At 47.7% G+C, this 23,889-nt stretch overlaps 1 long non-coding RNA gene across 2 annotated transcripts in view; it reads right to left on the bottom strand.

The window, feature by feature from the left end:
* Positions 1-1,604: 1,604 nt before the first annotated feature.
* LOC137231476 (uncharacterized) overlaps positions 1,605-23,889 on the bottom strand; it is a 96,540-nt gene continuing 74,255 nt past the window's right edge. For both annotated transcript variants that reach the window (XR_010946568.1, XR_010946567.1), the window contains 3 exons: positions 14,096-14,326; positions 13,813-13,959; positions 1,605-3,655 (listed from right to left, as the gene is read on the bottom strand). This is a non-coding gene — a long non-coding RNA (uncharacterized lncRNA). The remainder of the gene's footprint in view (positions 3,656-13,812; positions 13,960-14,095; positions 14,327-23,889) is intronic.

The following is a 23,889-nucleotide window of genomic DNA, read 5'->3' as shown; positions in this document are numbered from 1 at the left end:
CACACGCTCCCCCGGTGTGGCTGCAGCACATTTCTCCCTCCGACGTCTGTTTCTGCCCAGTGCATGAGGCAGTGGCCCCAGCCATGGCCGAGTTCTCATTGTAGTGACAGCAAACGTGACTTTGAAATGTGACATCTGTAAAGGCAGGCCTACCCTGGGACAACCGTTTCTATTTCTTCCTTATTTCTTTGGTTAACTGACTCAGTTTACCTGGGAATTTGCACAAATGGCACAGGCCAGGATGCAAACACGCCCACCTCCATCTCCCCCCAACCCCGATCTATGTAGTACTGAAAACAAAACAGAGTTTAGCTAAGAAACAGACTGCTACAATATTGAGTGACTAATTATTCCAGGCTCCCGATTTTTTTTGTTTTGCGGTTGTTTCCCTTTTAGTGGAAGGCCCTCTCCCTTGAAGGCTCCTTTTCTTCCGCTGGTCTGGTTAAAGCCCAAACAGCACTGGTCTTTATACCCCAAATGTGCCTTTGTATTTCTTACCCCCCTGTGGTGCTAAGGATGTTGCCTGATGACAAGGGCTCGGGTGTGCTGACGGTCCCAGGTGGGAGAGGAGGAGGGAGGGGCCATGATTAGTGCAGACACTGCTGAGAATGGGGTAATTTTTCAGCCATGCCCAGATTCTATACAAAGGTGCATTTTAGAGATAGGAAAACAAATGAATAAACCTGAAGGGATAAGATCAGTGCCCTGGGGCTGGATTGAAGCAACAATGGGACAACGGGTAGGAAGTCTGCCTCTGGGGAGTCCCAGGCCTGGAAATCAGGGAGGGATGGAGGGCTGGGGCCTGTCTCTTCATTCTGTTTTGAAGCATGATGTGATAAAGGCCTCTTTCATTATTTTGGTTCACTTTGCCTGTCCTCAATTGCTTTCTATTGGATTCTCCTTCAATTTTACCTTGAGTTCAGTTTTGTTTGACGGAGAAATAGCGCTAGAATTAAAACTCTGACATGGAAAAGAGTTGTCTTTGTTTTCTTCCTGGATCAGATAAAACCATTACACGGCCATCACCAGGGGCTACTGTTTGGGACCCTTTCTGCCTCTTTCCTTTCTTCACCTTCTCCTCACACGCTGCCTGAAATCCTGAATCCAGAAGTTGTCATGTCCTCATCAGTTGTTCTTTGCCTATTTTATAAATTCCCCAAAGTCAGAGCATGTTATCCTAGCCTACCTTTGGGTGACATTGGATAAAATAACTGTGCTCGTTGGAAGCTCCCTCGCTGCCTCTCCTGGTTGGCAGACTGGCCTCTTTACTCGAGGCCCATGTTTCATCACTACAGATGATGGGGGCCCCAGGCCTCCACCCACCCTGCACACAGACAGACAGGAATTTTGTCCGTCCACCATCTACTCAGCCCCCGGCACGACTCCAACAACATCGTGTGTGTGTGTGTGTGTGTGTGTGTGTGTGTACGCGTGTGTGCGTGTGTATGCGCACCACGGGGCAGAACATAATACAGAGATAGCGTTGTCTTTGCCCTTCAAGAACTTACAAGTTAGTAGGGGTCGACAAGATGGCCGCATGAAAACAAACGAGCAAACGGGAAAGTGGAAATGAGAGAGTAGGAAGGACAGCAGTGACAACAAGAACTGTTGACTGATTATTAATTAATTGTCAGACATTGTACTAAGCACACTGAGGGCAATATCCTATTTAATCCTCCCCTCACCCTCGTAAGTTAGGTACTGTTATCAGTCGCATTACAGAAAGGACAGCAAAGGCTCTGAAATGTTACGCAACTCAGCCGGAATTGCGTGTCTCCCACTTACAGGTGTCGTGTGGCTCTGGGGCCCGAGCTGGGAGCCGATGCTCCGTTGTCCTTGCTGTGGGCGCAGTAGAACCCCAAGGCAGGGACGGGTCAGGAAGCCCCACAGGTAGAGGCTGCATGGCTGAGCTGGGCTCTGACAGTTACTGTGAGCTCAGAAGGCAAAGGAAGGACGTCTCATAGGGCAGGTGGGAGGAGGGGTGAGGGCCTTAGGAACAGGGACAGCAAATCCAGGAAAGGTTGGGTCAGGGGCCTGGGCCCAGGGGGAGGTGCGGGACGTGGGCTCCACGGGGGCTGGGTGGGCTCCGAGCCCGAGGCCTGGGGCAGGTGTCCTGGCTGGGCCGGAGCCTGTGGGATGAAGCAGTGGGAAATCCCCCGGTTTACTCCGACGTTTGGTTTAGTTCTCCTTTTGCAGATTCCTTTTCTTTCGTGGTCACTTTAGTTATGTTCACTTTTGTGAGCAATGACTTTGAAATCCTGACTCAGAGCAGGAGACGGCCAGAGACGGCGGTGAAGAAGGGAAGATCAGAGGTTTCCCCCGAGGCCCCGCTCTGGTGTCTGACGGGTGGCTCTACTGCCAGAACGGGAAGAGGAGCCAGGGTGAGGGAGGATGACCTCAGTTTTGGACACTTCGGATCCGAGTTGGCATCAGGAAAGTCCAGCAGAGTCGTCCAGCCGGCCGCGGGGGTGGGAGGTCAAGGCTGAGGAGACGGACATGTTATTTTCTTTCTCCTCATTTCCAAGAAGTTCCACGCTCTCACTCCCACACCTTGATTTGGTTTTTTTTTTCCTTTCAAAAATGGCTACCAGATTTTCCCTGAACCATCCAGGTCCTTCCAGAATCCCAGCCCCCTTCTATCTCTGCCACCTTCTAGCTCTGTCTCCTCCGCACGCCGGTAACACTGTCCTCCGGGGAAAACGCCGCTGGGCCCTGCCAAAACGTCTCTCCTTGGCGGCCAAAGATGGTGGCACCGTTGGCACGGAGGGAACCTGACTCAGCCAGGCCTGTAGGGATGCACCGTCCCTCCCGTGGCTGCCCAAATCCCAGCAGACATAGACGGTGACGGTTTCCGCCCACAGATAACCTTGCGTGTGGCTGACAGCTGACCGGGCCGTGGGTCCCGTCAGGCCCGCTGAACTCACTCTGAAAGCATGGCCTCTGTGCGCTGGCCCGAGCCTGGGCGTGTCCCCGAGGCTGTGGGAGCCGTGGTCACACCGTCGCAGACACCCCGCCCCCTCAGCAAGCCCGCCGAGGCCTGGAGGACTCAGTGAAAGGCCTCAGCCCCTGCTCAGAGCGCTCTTCTGAGCAGGGGCTACAGGAGCTCGAGGTTTACGGGGCGACCTGGAAGTGGAGATGAGGGAGACTCCCTGCGAACCAGGCTGGGAGGGGCCGCTGGGGGCCCCGAGGTGGCCGCCCGGCCTGTGGGTTGGTCCAGATACAGGGACAACGGGCACCTGGGTTGAGGCACCCCAGAGGCTGGCTCCCCCCGTCTTCTCGTTTCAGAGGTAAAACTCCGAAGCCCAGGTAGGTCTGGTAACGTGTTCAAGTGGGAGGACAAGTGAGGATTTTGGCCCAAGTCTCTGGAAGCCCCTGGCAAATTCTTTTCCAAAGATTCAGGAAGTGAGGTGGATGCTCTCAGATGCTGGGGTTGCTTCCTGAGAATGGAGCTCCGGTGCTGGGGGGCTCAGAGGAGGCTCAGACCCCTCCTGGCCAGGTGTTTGTGGACCCTGAGCAGGCCCCATTTCTCTAAACTGTTGAGGGGCAGGATGTCAGGCTCCAGGCAGCGGCTGCGGCTCCCCCGAAAAGAAGTTCCTCATCCACAGGCTGCTCCCCGGGTACTTTCTTCTCATCCGCGATGTCAGAGGACCCAAATCTACAGGGTAAAAAAAGAGAGCAGTTCAAATGTCAGCAGATGTCTCATCAGAGACCACGGAGGCCAGAAAGAAGTGGCACAACACGTTTGCAGTGATTAATTAAAAACTGTTAGCCCAGAATTGTACATCAAGTGAAAATATCCTGCAAGTACTAAGGGGAAATTAAGATATTCACAGATGAAGGAAAATGAAGATAATTTTCCAGCACCAGAATTACTCTAAAAGAATAGCTAAAGGAGGTTCTCTAAAAAGTAAGAAAATAGAAGAGGACTCTTGAAACATCAGGAAGGAAGAAAGAGCAAGAGGAAGAGTGAAATATGGATAAATACATTTTCCTTCTCCTCTTGAATTTTCTAAATTATGTTTGATGATTGATGTGATGTTTAAGTTGCCACTAAGATCAAGAACAAGGCAAGAATGTCTTCTCTCTCAACTCTCAGAAAACACAGAACACAGTGCTGGAACTTCTAGCGAGAGCAATATGGCAAGAAGATGAAAAGAAAGGCACACAGATCAAAGGAGAAAAAATAAAACTGTCTTTATTCATAGATAATACGATGCTCTATGTAGCAAATCCCAAGGAACCTTCAAAAACTCCTAACCTAATAATACTAATAAGCTAATAAACTAATAAGAAAGTTCAGCAAGGTCACAGTGTATAAGACCAACATACAAAAATCAGCTATATTTCTCTATACTAGCAATGACCATGTGGGCACCAAAATTAAAGATAAAATTCCATTTTTAATTGCTAAAAATAAGAAGTTCTTCAGTGTAAATATAACAAAAACATGTGTAGGACTTGTATGCTGAAAACTACAAAATGATAACTAAAGAAATCAAAAAAGAGCTAATAATTGGAGAGACATACTATGTTCATGAAGTAGAAGATCCAACGAAATAAAGAAGTCAGTCCTCCTCAAATTGATGTACAAATTGTAGTAGACTGAAGGAAGTCCTCAAAGATCTAGCTCTTCATTCCTGGACCTGTGAATGTCCCCTAATATACAAAAGGGAATTTTGCAAATGTGACTTAACTGAGGATATTGAGATTGGGAGATTATCCTGGATTATTCTGTGGGCCTTAAATGTCATCACAAGTGTCCTTATAAGACATAACCAGAGTGATACTCGACACAGGTGGGGAAGTAGGATATATGATGATGGAAACAAGAAGTGGGATGATGTGCTCTGAGGAGGGAGGAGGGCATCACAGCCGCTAGAAGCTGAAACAGGCAAGGAGCAAATGCTCCCTCTATAGCTGCCAAAAGAAACCAGCCCTGTCAACACCTTGACTTCAGCCTCACGACACTGATTTCAGACTCTGTCCACCAGAACTTTTAGAGAATAAATTCATGTTGCTTTTGCTTTAAGCCACTAAGTTTATGGTGACTTGTTACAGCAGCAAGAGAAAACTAATACACAGGTTTAATGAAATTCCTACCAAAATCCCAGCAAGATTTCTTTTAGATATAGACGAGCTTATTCTAAGTTTATATGAAAAGGCAAAGAAAATAGAATAGGTAAAAACAATTTTAAAAAGAAAAATAAAGTGGAAGAAATTAATCTACTTGATTTCAAGATTCCATATAAGCTACAGTAATCAAGACTGTGTGATATTAGGGGATTGACAGGCATGTAAATCAATGTAACTGAAAAGAGAACATAGAAATTGATCTGCACAATTGATCCAAACAGATATACCCAGCTGATTTCTGACAAAGGTGCAAAGGCAATTCAGTGGAAGGACGGCCTTACAGGAAATAGTGCTGGAGCAAGGGGACGACCGTAGGCAAAACAAAGTGAACCTTGACCTAACCCTCACACCTTATACAAAGTCAACTCAAAATAGATCATGGACTTAAATGTAAAATTATAAAGCTTCTCGAAAAAAACATAGGAGAAAGTCTTGAGGAACTAGGGCTAGGCAGAGTTCTTAGGCTTGTTGCCAAAAGCACGATCCGTAAAGGAAAAGAATGCTAACCTGGGCTTCATCAGAACCAAGGACGTTTACTATGTGAACAGAATGAAGAGACAAGCTACAGCCCGGGAGAAAACATTTGAACACCACCTATCTGACAAAGAGCTCGTACCTGTAAAAGACTCTCAAAACTCAACAGTAACCGAAATACACGATCTAATTAGAAAGCGGACAAAGGTCGTAAATGGCGCTCCTGGGCATTTATCCCGGAGAAATGAAAACCTATATCTATACACACAAAAACCTGTACCTGAAACGTTCACATTGTTTTATTTATAATAACCCCCAAACGGAAAACAACCTCCATGTCCTTGAATGGGTAAATGGTTAAATAAATTGTGGTGCGTCCATACCATGAAACACTACTTAGCAACTAAAAAAAAAAACACAACTATTAATACGTGCAATAGCCTGAATGAATCTCCAGAAAATTATAGTGAGTAAAAAAAGTCCAATCTCAAAATGTTAATACTATATGATTGTATTTATATAAAATTCTGGCAATGACAAAGATATAGAAATGGAGAACAGACTAGCAGTTGCCAGGAGGCAAGAAGGGTGGGGGAAGAGAAGTGGGTGTGGCTATAAAAGGGCAATACAAAGGATCCTTGTGGTGACAGAGATGTTCTCTATCTGACACTATTGATATCAACATGCTGATTGTGATAAAACTTCCAGAAAAAAAGTAGGAGAAAATCTATGTGACATGAAACTGGTGAGTTTTCAGATACAAAACTAAAGTGTGGTCTGTGAAGGAAAGAAATTGATAAGTTTGACTTTATTAAAATTTAAATCTTCTTCTCTGTAAGAGGCACTCTTGAGAATAAAAAGACAAACCACTGCCAGGGAGAAGATATATGCAAAACATACATCTGATAAAGGACTCGTATCCAAAGTATACAAAGAACTGTTAAAACTCAACAATATAAAACAAGCAACTCAATTTAAAATGGGCAAAAGATCTGAACAGACACTCTACCAAAGATGATACGAAGACGGCAAATAAGCATATGACTATATGCTCAACACCATTTGTCATTAGGGAAATACAAATTAAAACAACAATGAGGGACTTCCCTGTGTGTCCAGTGGTTGAAAATCTGTCTTGCAATGCAGGGGACACGGGTTTGATCCCTGGTCAGGGAACTAAGATCCCACGTGCTGCAACTAGAGAGAAGCCCACACACTGCAACAAAGAGCCCCTGCACTGCAACTAAGACCTGACACAGCCAAAAAAAATATGTATAAAAGAAGAAATACTATTAAAAGAAAACAAAAAAAACAACGAGATACCACTTTGTACTATAGGAGTGACTAAAATCTAAAAATTAACCGTAGTAACTGCTGGTGAGGATGCAGAGCAAAAGAAATTCTCATTCATTGCTGGGAGGAATGGAAAATGGCACAGGTACTTTGGAAGACAGTCTGGCAGGTTCTTACAGCAGTCTTACCATACGATCCAGTAGTTCTACTCCTAGGTATTTATCCAATTGATTTGAAAACTTATGCCCACACTGAAACCTGAACATGAATGATTACAGGAGTTTTATTCACAAGTGCCCCAAACTGGAAAGAACCAAGATGTCCTTCAGCAGTTTAACGGACATAAAAATGCCGACGGAGTATCCATACAATGAAATACTCTTCAGTGATAAAAATGAATGAGCTACCAAGCCAAAAAAAGACATGGAAGAACCATACATGCATATTTCTAAGCAAAAGAAGCCAGTCATAAGAGGCAATGTACTGTATGATTCCATTATATGACATTCTGGAAAAGATAAACTATAGAGATAATAAGCAGACTAGTGGTTTGGGGTGGGGGGAGGTTGAATAAGTGAGACGGGGAATTTTTTAGAGTAGAGAAAATATTCTGGTAGATAATGACTATGCCTTTGTCCAAAGTTAAAGAATTTTACAGCAGAAAGAGTGAACCCTAATGTATTAAAATTTAAAAAACATTTAATAGGTTAGGGCCTAGGATGGAATGCAGACTTTGACAAGAGCATCTAACTGTATTATGAAGTTTTGAAACACCTCACAGAGGGAGATGGGGGGAAGGTTCTGACCTAAGCAACTTTGAAAATGAATGGATTACTCAAGACTAAAGGCAGAAGGACCTGCAGTTAGCACCGTCCTCTAGTTGAGGAAGTTGTTTCCAATGAAGTTACAGGTGAACAATTCTGAAACCTCCATATATGTGTCCGGAATTGAACAAATAAGAAAGTGGATGACAGGTGGTAGCAGCCAGGTTTCTTACTACTGGAGCGGGAAGTTATAGACAAGCAAGGGGAAGAGGCTAGAACGACCTATGCCGTGATAGATTAGAGCTGGATACATCAGTATGAACCCGCGTTTTGCTTAACATAAATACAGATGGATATATGTATACAGAAATATTTAAAGAGACGTATAAATACACAGGTTAGTCCACACATGTATTTCCATGCTCTGTTAGCTGAGAGGGCTTGGAAGCAATGACACCCCAGAAGAAATGAGCACACTTAGTATCCAGGCCTTGGTTTCTAAGATCTTCATTGGAAGATCTTCTTCAACAAAATGAAGTGCTCCTTGGAGAAACGGCTGATTCTAGGACTGGGGCAGGAAACATAAAAGATGATCCTGGAGCATTTTTAAGGACCAGAAAGTAACAAAGTGCCCCCAAATAAAATCCCCAGTGATGGGAATATGTCAAAGGGACATAGGAGCCAAGTGAAAGGACTCCCAATGGCCAAATCTGGAACAATCTGAGCAAAAAAGTAAACGAGGTAGTACTGGATTAGAACCTAAAGTGCAAGATAAATATGCACGAGTCCATACTGATGTAGATACGTGGTTGAATACATAAATAAATGGAGGAGAAGAGATTAATCTCTCACGCAGAGGAATTCCGAATAATAGACGCTCTGCTCTCAAGGAGGTGAGCGCAGCCCCTCACGCCCTAAGCAGGCTGTGCGTGGCGACTGCCTTCCAAAGAGTGCTGGTTGAAAGGGGAAAAAATAGAGCAACTTTGCAGGAGAGAAACCTGCAAAGCACTACAAGTCAACATCACAGTGACAGGTCATGTTGATGACATGTACCCTGGACACGGTATATAAGAACAGCACTTCCCTTCCATGGTCAGTGCTCCTCGGAACAGTCAAGGTCATCCAAAACACAAGGAAAGTTGAGACACTGTCACCATCAAGAAGGGGTTTCAGAGACATTATGACTCAATGTAATGTGTTATCTGGATGAGATCCTGGAACAGAAAAGGGGCATTAGGTAAAAGTTCAGGAAATCCAACTAAACTATGGGCTTCAATGAATAATAATGTATCAATGTTGGTTTATAGAGGAAACTGGAGGTCGACTTATGGGAACTCTCTGGACTTATGGGGAGACCCGTGAAAACATCCAAACAAAAAGAAAAGAAAAAAAAGGGAGGTGAGGATTTAGTCCACTCTCCCTTACCCACAAGGCCTAAGGACAGAGCAGGGCCGGCTCCCCTGTAGCTGCGGCAGGACGCGCCCTGGAGAAGGGATTCAGTAACTGCAGGTTTTAAGTGTCTGCCCGCCCTGTGTGAAACTAACACTCATTCAGCCAACTCTCCCTCAGAACTTTTCTGTCCATCTACATCTATTCCATAATAAAAATTTATTTAAAAATTAAAAGAAAAAAGTTAATAAGCTATCCTTTCTGAAAAGGCTAATACTTATTTATACTAAAGTTGAGCCAATAAGGTAGCTTTTAATGATAGATGTTTATAAAGTTAATCCTAAAGACATATCTTTTTATACACGTTAACAAATTACCTATCTATATATCTATCTTTTTTTCTTTAACTTGTAATTTGAACCTGACCCCAAGTTCAGGCACTATGGATACAAAAGTGAGTAAGAAATTATCCCTGCTCTCAAGAAATGCAGATTTCCTTCACCTTGTGCTTGAATTTCTACAGCTCTTGTTGTCCAGGTAGGGTGAAAATGATGCATGCCCTCCTTTGCAAGGCCAGAGTCACACAGTATTCTGAGCCTGACGTTCTGTGGACTTTTTGTTTTGCTTTTAAAATATTGGTGAGAATTCCAAAATTTTTCAACCTGTGTGGCAAGAGAGCAGAAACCTCAGTGATGTAATGGCATCACATATGTCTTGGCCTTCAGCTCTCTGATAGACATCCTGAATCACATCAGGCTGTAGACAGTTTTCCATGGTTTCTAAAGAGACTTTTATTAACCTAGTGTGATGTTTACATTTCTATCCGTGTTCTATTTTTTCTATGTCATTGTGACTCTCCAGATTCAGTGTAGCAAGCCCGGCCCATGCCTAGCACATTTTCACATCATGTAGTAGAAGGGTTTTAAAACCCTCTCCTGTGTCAGAACTCCTTAGGGGCCAGGGGAAAGGCTTAAATTTACTGGTCACTGGAGTCAGAATTTGTTTGAACAGTGCCTCTAGTTTTTCAGGAAGGGAAGGGAAGGGAAGGAGGGAAGGGAAGGGAAGGGAATGGAAGGGAAAGGAAGGGATGGAGGGAGGAAGGGAAGGGAAGGAGGGAGGAAGGGAAGGGAAGGAGGGAAGGGAAGGGAAGGGAAGGGAAAGGAAGGGATGGAGGGAGGAAGGGAATGGAAGGGAAAGGAAGGGATGGAGGGAGGAAGGGAATGGAAGGGAAAGGAAGGGATGGAGGGAGGAAGGGAATGGAAGGGAAAGGAAGGGATGGAGGGAAGGGAAGGGAGGGGAAGAGAAGGGAAGGAGGGAAGGGAGGGGAAGGGAAGGAGGGAAGGAACCAGCATGGCTCTTAGAGTCCGTATGGCATCTCTCCCAACTCTGCCTTCAGTGATGTCATGTGGTAGCTGGAAATCGACCAGGTGGGAGCTTTCCACCATGGAAACTGGCAAATTCTGCTAACCTGGGTCTCCACCCCCACCCTCTCCCCGCACTGCCCCCCAGCCCCCGAGAGCCAGCTGTTAGACACTTGCAGCACCCTGCTGCTGAGGGACCACAGCCAGCTCTCCTTGAGGAAAAGATTTCTGAACTTCACATGGTAATGGTCTCCATATCCTTAGGAGAATGGACCTTCTGAGGGGAAATAAGACTGTCATTGACTTGCTTAAGGCACTTTGCTTTGCTCTTAGGATAGACACCTTAACGTGACCTTTAAGGCCCTGAAGGGTTTGGCCCCATCTGTCTCTCTCATTGGGTCTCATCTAGGGTGGGGTGCTTTTCCCAGGAACCTTGGCCTCCTTTCCATTCCTTGAAAGCGCCACGCTCCCCTCTGTGGTGGGATCTGTGCACACCCTAACCCTTACATGTAGTTGTGCCGGGACGGTCCCAGTTTAGCACTGACAACCCCGCATCCTGGGAACTCATCAAGCCGCAGGTAAACACTCTGCTCCTGTGGAAAGGTTCTTCCTTCCGTTCATCTCGTTACTCCTGGTCAGAGCGGAGAGGCTTCCCCGACTCCCTTGCCTAACCCATGCCCTCACCCAGACAAGGCTAACCCCCCCGTTTCGCTTTGCCAGCCCCAGTTCACGGTACAGCACTTATTGCGGAGTTAATTGTAAACTCATTCCTGTGACTCTTTGATTCATATCTGTCTCCCCCACGACACAGCGATTTGCTTAGTGTTACAGCCCTAACTCGTGGCCCAGAGCTCAGCATCCAATAGGTACCCACATATTTATTGAATAAATCAATGAATAAAGGAACTCCCCACCCAACGATCTTTCCACGGTGTGACAACACCCTTGTGGATTGGAACACAGAACAGCTTAAAGGTGGGAGAGGGGAGAACAGAACCAATGGCTCTCATTGGATAAAAAAGCAGAGGAACAGAGCTTTCAAATGGTTTTTAAAGGTATGCAAGAGAGCTGGGAATGCGTCAAAACCAAATTTCTGTCCTCTTTACAATTTGTGCCGGTAGCAAGCCCTGAACCTGGCAGGTACGGCCCGTGTAGTTCAAGGTGTCAACATCTGACACTTGCATCTGGACACACACATATGCTTTCGTTTGGGGTAAGGCTACACTCCTATTTGAGGCTTATTTTGTAATGTTTGATCCACCGCAATATAATTGAAATAGAAAAGCATCTCGTTTTAGAACCGCAAGCCCATACTGAAGCACATCCTTTACACAGAAGGCCTGTGTGAGCAAGGGCCCCAGCTGGTTGCAACTGCGCTCCCCGCACCGCTCGAAGCCCCAGACACACGTCCACCCCCGGAGGTCCAGGCAAGGACTCTGGGAGGTGTAACCCCACGCACATGGTCATTCACTGACAACCGTGATTAATTAGCGTTGAAGCGGGAGCAGTAAACTCTCTCTGTTTGAGGCTTGTTTCTTCATTCATTTTCCATGTCCCCCAGTTAGGCAATGCTCATGGGTGGGAAGTGCTTTTGCTTTAAGGAATCAGTTAAAAATCAAACGGCTCATTTTGCACACTGTGAGGAAAAGCGGTCCTCCCCACCCTAAAATTGCCTCACCCATCCCATCACCGCCCGCCTGCTGGAATCACAAGACATGGTGCCAACTGGCAAGCGTGGGGGTGCGTTTTTAACTCACGGGGGAGTGGAGCGAGGAAAACATTTTTGTAAGGCTGTTTAAAAGTTATTTGCAAGGGAAACAATTAAAAAAATGTGTGGCCGTTCTCTTGATGTTGAAGAAATGCTATATCCAGCATCCAACTCCAGTGGGCCAATTCTCTCCTGCAGGATTTATGGGACCAATACTGCCCAGCAGACAGAAATCTACATGGAAACATGTTTCACGATAACAGAACTGTAATAAGAATAATACCCCAAATGCCCAGACAGTTTTATAGCGCTCTGGTCATGGAATTCCACTTTCTCTTTGGAGCCCTCGGGATGATAAATATGTCTGTGTACATCACCGCCAGAAGCTGCCTGGTGACCAGCTGTCAGGATGGCCCAGGCTGGGCCTTCAATCTTCTAAAATTAGCTGGGAATACCATGTCTCCACAGGCACACATGTGTCACATCTCGAGATGGATACTTAGGTTTCTACTCAGAAATCCCTACTTCTTGTTCAGTGAATCTGCAGTTCACAAACAGTCCCCCCATCTATACCCACCGACAGGCCACAGGGTGAGTTCAGTCTCAAAGCACTGTCGTGGGAAGGTTTCATTCTGATGATTCTTTGGGGTGGAGACCCTTTATAAACTCAGAGGCGGGGGGTCTAGATGGACATCAATGTTCGGACGTGTTGCTGTCTCTGACTTCTCTTCTTCATGTTCTTCTATTTCAGGAGCCAGCATGGGGCTTTCTGTGCGCACAAATCAATGCCAGAAGGATCTTGTCACAGAGAGGCTCTCTGCAGTTCACAGCGGGGGCCGAGGAAGCACACGTCAAGCTCTGTCTTCACTCTGAGCTGATTCACACGTGGGCCGTAGCTGCTTCAGGACTGGTGTATCTGCACCGCTCTCCACATAAGGCCTCCGGGACAACCAGCCAATCGCAGCACCATTCCTCTCGAGACTAAATACAACCTCAGAATCCTTCTCAACCCAGTGCCCCAGAGAGCAACCACCAATCCGTTAAATGAGCTCAGCGTTGAAAACTACGTGCCACGCCGTGGTCTATATATTTAGACTCTTAAACAAAACAGAAAAAATTACTTCCTAAGACAACTGGCTTCTGGGGGGAAGAACTTTGTGTGATCCATTGTTTAAAAATAACCCATTATTCACTTCTGATGCATTCCCACCATATCTGTGTTCCCGCTGTACTTAACTGGAGCTGTTAGTGTTACTTATGCCGTCGTATGAAAGAGCGTCTGCATTTTCTTCCAGGCGAGTCCCTTGAATTCGAGGGTACCAGGCTCCCTCCGTCACTCCCGACGTATGATGGGAGTATTACTGATGCTGAATAGATGCTCAGTGACTTGAAATGAAAGCATTTAGATGATTTACCCAACCACGGCCCTGTGTTTCTGGAAGGGAAGGAAGCTAAACGCTTTTGGGATTCCAGGAAGCACTTATGTCAGGGGACGAAACCAGGGATGGCAAAGTGCAAGGGTAGGGGCTAGGGCTTGCAAGCACTCTAACTGCAATCAGAACCAAGAACCAGTGCCTCAAAGTGCAGCTGCTAATTCAAGGTTTATCCAAACCCAGGGAATGCTTTGGTCAGCAAAACTGGACCCAAAAACATCTCCTGAGAACAAGCCGTCTCATAAGATTTCCGTTACCTGCTGCTTCCAGGCGGACTGAAAATACCTCCGGGCCGCCTTTCCAGCGGTGGTTTTGGCACTTTTTCTTCCAGACGGAGCCCACAAGGGCAGGAGTGCACAGAACTCAAATGTCCTGGGAGGAGAGTTGATTAAATGTTTTCAAACCTCAAAAAAGGGAAAAAAAAGAAAAAATCAGTTCAGGTAGAGTTCAAGTTTGGGGGTCAAGCTTCAGGGACCCCTGGGACTCTTTTGTAGGGAGGCCATTAACTTACTTCTTGAAATGGTACCCTGGAGGGCTTACCGGGGCAGCAGTCAGCGCGCAGCACCGCCCTCCTTTGTTTTGTGTGGTCCGCCCGTCACAAAGTGACCCAGAATCACGCTGCCCTCCTTCTGCTGCAGGAAGACGCGAGCCAAGTCACAGAGAGGGTCGCCTTCATCCCGAGGCAGAGGCCGACTTTCTCTTCCACTCCCCTCTGCTTTCCTCTTGAAATCAGAGCTTCAGATGGCTGACCCTGGCACAGATCTGCTTTTCCTGGGGAGATAGGATCGTTTCAAGCTGCTTTTCCACATGAAAACCTTTAGAGGCCCTTGATGACACTACCACCGCCCGCCCAACGCTGACAGATGAAGCTGGAAGAAACAATCCAGCGTGTGTTTGAAAACCAAGACGTTCCAAGGTTTCTACCTCGTTTTGAGTCCTTTCCAGCTGCTGTCCAGTGCGGCCGGCTCCTGCCATGGATGCGATTTTCCTGAATAGGAAATCAGGCTTCATTTCCCCTCGAGTGCCAGGATAATGCACGGAGAGGCGGCTGGGGACACGCGGAGCGCCGCGCCACCAGGCCCCTCCCTCCGGCCCCGCCCCTTCTCTTTGCTTTTCGCTTCGCTTCTGCGTTTCACTCTCTGCAAAGGGGTTACGGATTTTGATTACTTCTTCCAAAAGAAGGCTAACAACTTTACCGCCTAAGATGATGACATGATAACAACTGAAAAAGACTAGGAGGACGACACCCAAGCCAGTGCCCGGGTCCTGATGGGGAGGACGTCTTCCAGGCAGAGCCGGGGGAGAGGGGCCCGACAGAGATGCCCCGAGGCCTCTTCACACCCCGGCGTCTTGCTCACTCACGATCCGTTCACCAGAGGCTCCTGGAATTACGTGCACTTTGTGAGAAACACAGAGAGGCGTGTAGGTTCCTCCCCCGCCCCGTCCAGTAGAACCCCTGTCCCGAATAAAGGAAAATAATAATAGTAAAGAGCTTGTGTCCCTGTCAGAAAATATATCTGCATCTTGCTTTACAAGGACTAACTTAACCAAACAGGAAAGCAGATGTCAAATCTTACAAACAGAGGTCTGGTTTCTTGTCCCAGGAGCTCTGCGTGAGCTCAGAAAGGGAGAGAGGGCTCTGTCCTTAAGCTGGGGTGAACAGATGGATAGCTTAGGAAGGCACGTCTCATTCAGTTCTACATTTTGAATATATGTGTATATATATATATATACACACACACACACACACACAGACATACATAAAACATATATACATGAAACACACATATGCATGTGTATGTGTGTATCATTTTTTTCTACCTGAATTCCTTAAAATATACTTCTAGAAAGAAGGAGAAAGGGCTATATAGCAGATGACTTTAAAAATGTTCTATTTGAGTAAACTCCTTGCTGTAACACCGTGTGGTGAGGCAGCGGCGGAACGGAACTCAGGCATCCACTAATTCCCACTCCCTCTCTCACATTCCGGCCACGGTAGAGCTTTGCTTGCCGTGTCAGGTTAATTTAGCCTTTGTGGCTGCAAATTAAAGCTTCATTCTGAAAAGAGGGAGCTAGTGGATGAGGTGGCGAGAAGGAATAGGAGTTTTAGCGACATCGGCATTGACTTGGCCACGTCCATGGCTGCCACGCCAGGCCACACCGGGAAGGCGCCCACGTCCGTGGCTCTTTCCGTGGCTGGTGCGTGCAGTGCAGCTGCCGTGCTCCAGGCAGGACCTGTCGTGTTGTCGCGTGAAGGCGACAGGATTGTACTCGGAGCAGCCCAGGACCTGTTGCACAGGAGCCCCACAGAGACAGGAGACAAAGCCCCAGAACACCCAAGAAGTGGCCAAGGAGATTATCCGCGATGTGAGGCCTCTTTTATCGTTGACGTCCCAGAGCACCTAGGAATCGCTGAGGTTAAAGGGGGGCATTTTTCACAGAGAGGAGCCAATGGAGGTGTAAGTATATCCCCAAACTCCCCACAGAGCCCATTAAATGGCTGTGCGGCCACCGGGCCCTCCGGTGGCCTCCTGTCTCCTGGGTCAGTTCGGAGAGCAGCATCTTTTAAAGGAAAACTACCACCTTCGAGAACAGCGTTGGCAAGCTTTTCTGTATAGAATGAGACGGTAAATATTTTCAGCTTCGCAGTCACTGTCACAGCTACTTGAATCTGTGCTTGAGAAAGCAGCCGTGGACAACACGTGGCTAGTGGCGTGTGTGTGCGTGTGTGTGCACGTGTGTGTGTGCGTGGGGGGGGGACCAGTAAAACGTTCTAGGTGGAAATAGGCTGTGGGCTGGCTTTGGCCCACCAGCCGGAGTTTGTGGGCCCCTGTGTTAGAGGATCCAACTTCTCTTCGTTCCTTTCACTCGTGGTGTTTAATCCGAAGTCGCTGTGATGACAAAGAGCAGCTCCCGAGGATGCCTGGGCAGCCCCTGGACGGAGGGACGTCCCTCCGTGTAGGAACATTCTCGGCAGGTGTGCCCGTTCCACCAGGCAGCCCACCAAGACGCTCCGACGCCTCCCACCCAGCTTGACGGCTGAGGGCTGCCTGACCTCTGAGGCGAGGGGCAAAGTCTAAATGTTTCTCCTCTGAAGCCCTGCTACCTGATGCAGCAGCCTCAAGGGACAGTTTAATCTTACCGGCCCCCCCTTTAGATACAAAGCCGCCTTCTCCCCCAATACTGTTCAGCTGGGCTAGAGGACCCCGTTATGTATCCAGAACTACCCAGTCCGAGACGGCTCCAGGGACCCAGTCCTGCCCTACCAGGACCCAGAGCCATGGTCCCCACCAGGCGCAGAAGTGCTGGGAGGTCAGCGAGAGGTCACCACGCTGCTCTCTCTGGTTCAAGCGCGCACACAGTCTGATTGTGCTGGTCCAACTCGTTAGACTCACACGGGCTCATTCAGCCAAACAGGTGAAACTGATTTATGCCAGGCTCCCAGGGCTGGGGGCTGCACGGCGGAACGGCTTTGTGTGGGAAGACTGGGATCCTTCTGGTTTGAAATTTGTGAGAAATTCAATTTAAGCGCACACCCTTTTCACCTCTGAGGCAAGCCTGAGGCCACCTGAATCAAAACCAGATGGACTGTCAGGCCTAAAGACAACAAAGAGTGGTGGGATATCCTGCCTGCAGAGGACCCCAGAACAAGGCTGAAACACAGCCGGCTTGCTTCTAGACCTCGGCGGGGATGCTCCCCAGATCTGGGGCGCGGCCCAGGCCCTTTGTCTGCCCACAATGCCCAGGGCATTGCCTCGTCGTAGCCCGGTTACTTGAGCTGGTTTAAGTGCGACCCTGAGCTCCCCGGGCCTCAGCCCCTTCCTTTGCACTGCACCCCTAGCAGGGCTGATTTGTTTTGGCCAGGCTGGCAGGTGCCCTCCCAGCGCTGAGATCTGAGCTCCCACAGGGGTGTCAGCGGTGACCTGAAGTCTTGGGTGGCCGCCTTCATGCTCTCGCTTTCCCCGTCAGCTGATACATGTACCACCCACGTGCTGGAAGTTTCCGGCGAGCTCCAAGATTCCTGTAGGAGGGGGCGCTGACCTCCTCCGCCCCGGCTCCCACCAGCCTGCGGGCCCTGCAGAGGAGCCAGGGCCCTGTCGGAAAGCTCGGGCCCTGCCTCTTCATAAACAGTGAGGGAGTGAGCATTTACACATGTGGCTGTGAAACACGAGCCTCCAACTGACAACTGAAATCGGCCGTAAACAAACGCTGCCTGAGTCCAGAAGCTTCTTCTAAACCGCCTTTGAAAAGAGGCGAGGGAGCAGCGGGTTATTTTCCAGAGACTGGGTCTGTCTGGGGGCTCCAATCACGCGGGCGTCCCCAGAGTGGACCTTTCCCTCGTCCCCGCCTTCTGAATCCCCGTGCGTCGTACCGGAGGCCAGCAGATCCCTGAGTGGCCTCTGCAGCCGTCGGGCAGCGTCTCCACTGCCACCAGGGTGCCCAGGGCTGTGCTGGCCTTGGTGTCCATCTCTCTCTCCAGGCACGAGACATCCAATCAGATTATGGAAGAAGGCCCCCCTGCCCCCAGGGGACTTACGTCTATTCCCATCATGCTGCCCAAGCCGGACGCCGGTCCCAGCTGTGAAGACAGCACAAAGCCCTGGGGGCTGCGAGGGAGTCCAGGCCTCCCTTGGCCCAGACATCCTACCTGGGCCTGCCCACCTGCCATCCGGGGGGGCGTCCAGAGCACTTGACCAGCCCCCCAGGCCAGGTTTTGGGGTGGTGCCTCATCCGAGCGGGAGTTGGACGACACTGGAGTCTCGTGGAATCTTTCCCTTGCACACGTTTAAAATCACTTCAGGAATTAGGCTACAGCATCCTCACTACATCCCCGACCAGTGGGAGGGGGACACGGGGGACTGGGGGGGGGGCACGTGGTAAATCCTGTCGAGTTGCTTACGCAAGAGAAATCCAGGCACAGCTAGTATTGCAGACGGCAGAGCTCCCGAGCACTGAGAGCGTGGACGCCGGGGGCAGACACACGTGCACACGCACACGCATGCACGCTGGCCGCCTTGACAGCCTGCGGGGTCAGTCAGGAAGAGAGGAGGCGCCTGCTGCTCAGACCGAGGGCTTCTCCCTGTTCCTCCCTCCTCCTCCCATTACACCTCGAACCCGGGGCTGTGGGGGCCCTGAGAGGCCACCTTTGCGCAAGAGTGGCTGGATTTAAAATCAAAGCAAAGGGGGGAGCGGGGCAGTGCTGGCAGGGCGGCCGGGCTGGTCCCCGAGGGAGCGTGGGTGATGTCTGCAGCTTCCGACGGGCCCAGAGGCTGCCTCACCAGCCTGTGGGGTCCCCGAGGCCTCTGCGGGTTCTGGGGAGAAAACGGACGAGAGGCAACAGCGCTGGTGCCACCAGGCCCAACGGTGCAGCGGGAGCCTGTGTGGCCTGGTCAGCACAGAAGTCCACGACCTGGGAAGTGGGGAGGCTGGTCAACCCGAAGGGCCCCCGAGCTCAAAGGTGAGCGTCTCGCCACTGGAGTCGGCCCGCCCGGGTTCTTGTCACTTGTCCTCTTTGGTCTTGGGGTACAGAAAGGGTGAAAATATGGGGGCAGGGAATCGCAGGTAAGACATAGCCAGTGGTTCTTAACCTCAGCTGCTCCTCTCAACACTTGGGGAAAACACTGAGGAGTGCGGGGTCCAGACCGCATCGGAATCCCTCCTCCTGGGGCCCAGGCACCAGGCGATTTTTAAGGCGTCCACCCCACAATGATCCCACTGTGCCACCGCGTGGAGGCCCGCTGGATGGACGGCTCAGGGGTTGGTGGGTCCTGATGGCCGTTTGCAGGCAGGAAGGGACCAGGTCGAATCTCAGCACCGGGATGAAGGGGAGGCTTGATTCCAGTGAGTCTCAGAGCTTATTCAGAAAATCTGACAGGGGAACCAGAGCAGACCTACTGAGTGTGTGTGTGTGTGTGTGTGTGTGTGTGTGTGTGTGTGTGTAAATATTCTCCAAACATTATGTAATACTTATATACACGTGCATGCGCACATGTGTGTGTATATATGTAATACTTATATACACGTGCATGTGCACATGTGTGTGTATATGTAATACTTATATACACGTGCATGCGCACATGTGTGTGTATATGTAATACTTATATACACGTGCATGCGCACGTGTGTGTGTATATGTAATACTTATATACACGTGCATGCGCACATGTGTGTGTATATGTAATACTTATATACACGTGCATGCGCACATGTGTGTGTATATATGTAATACTTATATACACGTGCATGCGCACATGTGTGTGTATATGTAATACTTATATACACATGCATGCGCACATGTGTGTGTATATATGTTGTTTGGGGGATATTTAGTTCTTTTATTGTATACATATGTATGTGCACATGATAGCGTATAGTTTATTTTTATTGTGTATAGACACATTATAGTGTGTATATACACACACACACACACACACACACATATATGTTTGTTTGGGGGACATTTAGTTCTCTTTATTGACTAAAATTCGAATGTTCCCCTGTTTAAAATTGGGGAGCCGTCCCCCCTGAGCTACCAGCGATCCTACAGCAAGCCGCAAGGACAAAACGGTCACTCAGAGATGCTATTTTTTCCTTTTGAAAGAAAGAAAAGAAAGGGAGGGAGAGAGGAAGAATCCCCTTCTGGAAATTTAAACCAAGACATATCTGGAAAGCTACAATGTGAAAACGCAGCTCCAGCGTTGGGGGCGTGCCTTTGAAGCCACCCGTCCAGAAAGCCTTTAGGAAACCAGCTTGGAGTCATGCTCTCAGCCCAGCAGGATTCGGGGCCATCAGGATCCACCAGGACCGAGCAGGGACAGGCCCCTGGCTGCCCCTCGAGGCGGAAGTGATGGGGGGTAGGGAGGCGGGCCTGTCGCTGACTTGACGGCTGGGGAACCAGCTGTGTCCTGCTTACACATCAGGTGTTGCTGGGACGGGTAACATCTGTCAGAAAGGTTCTCTGTTCATTTTTTTTTAATCTGTACTTTGCAAGATCACAGTTGCCAAAACTCACTCTGCGGCGGCTGAGTCAGAGAAGAACCGGCAGTTTGCAGACCTCATCTGCGTTCTCATCGCGAAGCATTTACGTCGCACTTTATATCTGCAGCGTATTCCACGTTGTATTAATTTTCTCCAAGGATCACTATTCTAAAAGATTTCACTGGGTAAAATCGCAGAGGTGATTTAACAAAACAGCCTCATATAAACTGTCCACCTTCTGAACAACAACCCATAAAACACGTTTGCTTCTTCGTCACAGATGATGGAACTGAGGTGCAGGAAAATTAACGGTTTCAGGGGTGCCGCTGCAGGTGACTTTCTGAGGTGGACTTTGGGAACTTGGGCCCCGGTTTGTATTCTGTGGCTTCTGTTTTATCCATAGGACCACTCCTCCTCAATTTCCCAGGTCCAGCCAGCGTCTTTTTTCTTTTGCAACCTACTTATTTCAAACTCTTATCAATGCAGAGCACAGCTGCATTTTCTGAACTACATTGATTTTTGAAATTTCACTGATGAGAAGGAAAATTCTCATTTTGATAGCACTCCAGGCTCTGAACATGCAGTGTGTAATAAATCGTACAGATTCTGTAATTTTTAAACCGTTTTTGCTGTTGTCTTTTTCAGTGAAATTATTATTGCCCCTAATGTGGGTATCAACCACCTCAAATCCTTTCTGAAAATAGGAAGGGCGTGTGTGTGTGTGTGTTCAGTGTTCAGACTAATTCACTTGTGTTCCTAATTTCTCTACAAGCGGCGGGGAGAGAGTCACCTTCGTGTTCTGCAAGATGAAACTGAAACCAAGATTGATTAATCAGTTACCACGTCCACAAAGGGTCTTAGGGAATCTGAGTAGCCGTTAGGGGTCGGGGTGTTGGGGAAGGTGGCATCTAGTCGCTAGTGAACCAGGCAGGTGACCGTGGACGACTTAGTGAACCTAAAGCTTCATTATTCTCACCAGCAAAAGTGAAGCAGCGTGTAGCATGCCCAGGGTTCTGTTATTATGAATCTCATAAGGAATCCTGGCTGAAAAATGTTCTGTAAACTGCAAATAACTACATACTTCTGTATGTAATTATACATTACTGTACATGGACACCTGTGTGTGTATTATATCATATACATACATCCATACATAAGTAACGCATTATTACTAAAATCGATTGAAGTAATTTCATTTCAAAAGGGCGATGCGTTTTCTAAACTGGGTAGAAGCCAGCTTTTGCTCTATATCCCTTAACACAGGATAAGTGACTTTTACAATAATTTTATAACGAGATTCTCATTTAATTAAGAACTATTTATAAAAACAAACCTAAAATACCTCCAGCAAAAGGTCATTGTAAGGGAAAGGCACACTTTATTAACTTGAATGGACTTCGGATTAACACTAGTCCTTCAAAGATGTGAGGGATGAGATCACATTGCTGGAAAATATATTACTTTTTCTTTCAAGGAATAATATACTTTTCTCCCCCTTTTCCCTTAGCTAAAGGAGTAAATATTGGAGAACTTCTCTCTCCTTTAGAAGCCAGGATATTTAAGAAACTCTTCAAGAGAAACTCAGCAATCTGATGGGCCTGAGTGCAGGTCCCCAGGTCCCCGTAAGGCCCGGCCTGGCGGGCGTGTGCCCCTCAAATGTGGCCTGAAATGGTCCCAACCACTGCTTTTCTCCAGCCTCACCCGAAGTCATGAGTGAGCTGCTGTCCTTTTGAAAGCCGTTTCTACTCTCTAGGAAACTACCCCAAGAAAATAATCAGAAATGCAGACGAGACTTGCAGGGACAGTTACTCCGGTGTTGTTTAGAACAGCAACACTAGGGAGCTCTTAAATATATCTTGTTTATGCTCATGTGCCATCATTGATGTGATATTTGCCAAGAATGTTTGTGCTGGAAAATATTTCATGCTATGATGTTAGATCAAAGGGGTGCAACATAAAATCAGTAATGCAATGATTCTGATTTTATAAATGTGTTTGGCATGGAAAAAAGATTAAAAGAAATTATATCCAAATAACAACCATGGCCATCTCCCAGTGATGGGCACGAGGAAATTCAATCTCCTCTTAGACTTTGCTGTATTTTATACATTTTCTACGATAATCATATATTACAATTTTTTAAGTTTATTTATGTTTATCAAGAAAGTCTTTTCCAAGGATGCGAGTTCTGTTCTGAGTAATAAATTTGTGTAGAATAACAATTTACTTTTTCAGCTTCTGGTTACCTCTGTATTGCCCTTCTTTTGAGAAGATGATCTGGTCCCGGTTGTAACTTCGGCCAGACTTCACCTGCGTCTGTGAGCACCCAGTGGCCTGACATCCGGCTATAGCCAGTGGACTCCACTTCTCAAGGCGGGCAAGTGAAGGGATTTAAAAAGATAAATTCACTTGCTCACCGGTTCAACAGATACTCACGGACTTGCTGCTCTGCCAGGCAGATTTTTAGGCATTTTATCTTCAGGGGGTCACTGTGAGGGGCCTGGAAGGAGACATCTAGGGCCACAGTTTGAAGCTCCTTTGCTTTTGGAGGCTGTGTCCAGCTAAATGTTTCTAAGATGTGTTAGTTCTTCTCTGGACAGATTAGCAAAACTCTCTGAAAGATGACTTTGAGTTATTAAAATTTAAAAGTATTTAATAAGCACGTTCTGTGTGTCAAACACTAGGCTAAGAGCCTTGGATAAGGAAGAGAAGTGGATGAGAGCCCCACCTTCCCGCAACAGGCCTGGACTGCCCGATGGGACCGACGTGCACCCATTTTTTAAATTTATTTTTTAATTGAGGTATAGTTGATTTACAATGTTGTGTTAATTTCTGCTGTACAGCAAAGTGACTCAGTTATACACATATATACATCTTTTTTTATATTTTTTTCCATTATGTTTTATCCCAGGGTATTGAATAGAGTTCCCTGTGCTATACAGTAGGACCTTGTTGTTTCTCCATTCTATATGTAATAGTTGGCATCTACTAACCCCAACCTCCCCGCCCATCCCCCGCTCCCCGCACCTGGCGACCGTATGATCCAGCAGTCCCACTCCTGGGTATGTAACCGCGCATCTTTACTGTGTGCTGTGTACACGTGCTGAGGCAGAGTCATTGCTTCCCTCCCTGGATGCTTCAAATTTTGCGATTATGAATTTCCACTCTATCAGTTACTTGATATTCACGTACCCACTATCCAATTCCTTTGGTAAATTTTAAATGCACCATGACAAATAAAAACACTGGCTCCCCCTTCTAGCTGTAAGTCCTGCGAGGTCTACATGAACAGCAGGCCTTCCTAACCTAGTCTTCCTGCTGCTGTAAATAGAGCTGCATTCGTTTAGTGCATGTTA

The sequence above is a fragment of the Pseudorca crassidens genome, chromosome 10 (genome assembly GCF_039906515.1).
Source record: "Pseudorca crassidens isolate mPseCra1 chromosome 10, mPseCra1.hap1, whole genome shotgun sequence".
NCBI lineage: Eukaryota > Metazoa > Chordata > Mammalia > Artiodactyla > Delphinidae > Pseudorca > Pseudorca crassidens.
This window is presented reverse-complemented; position numbering and strand designations above follow the sequence as displayed.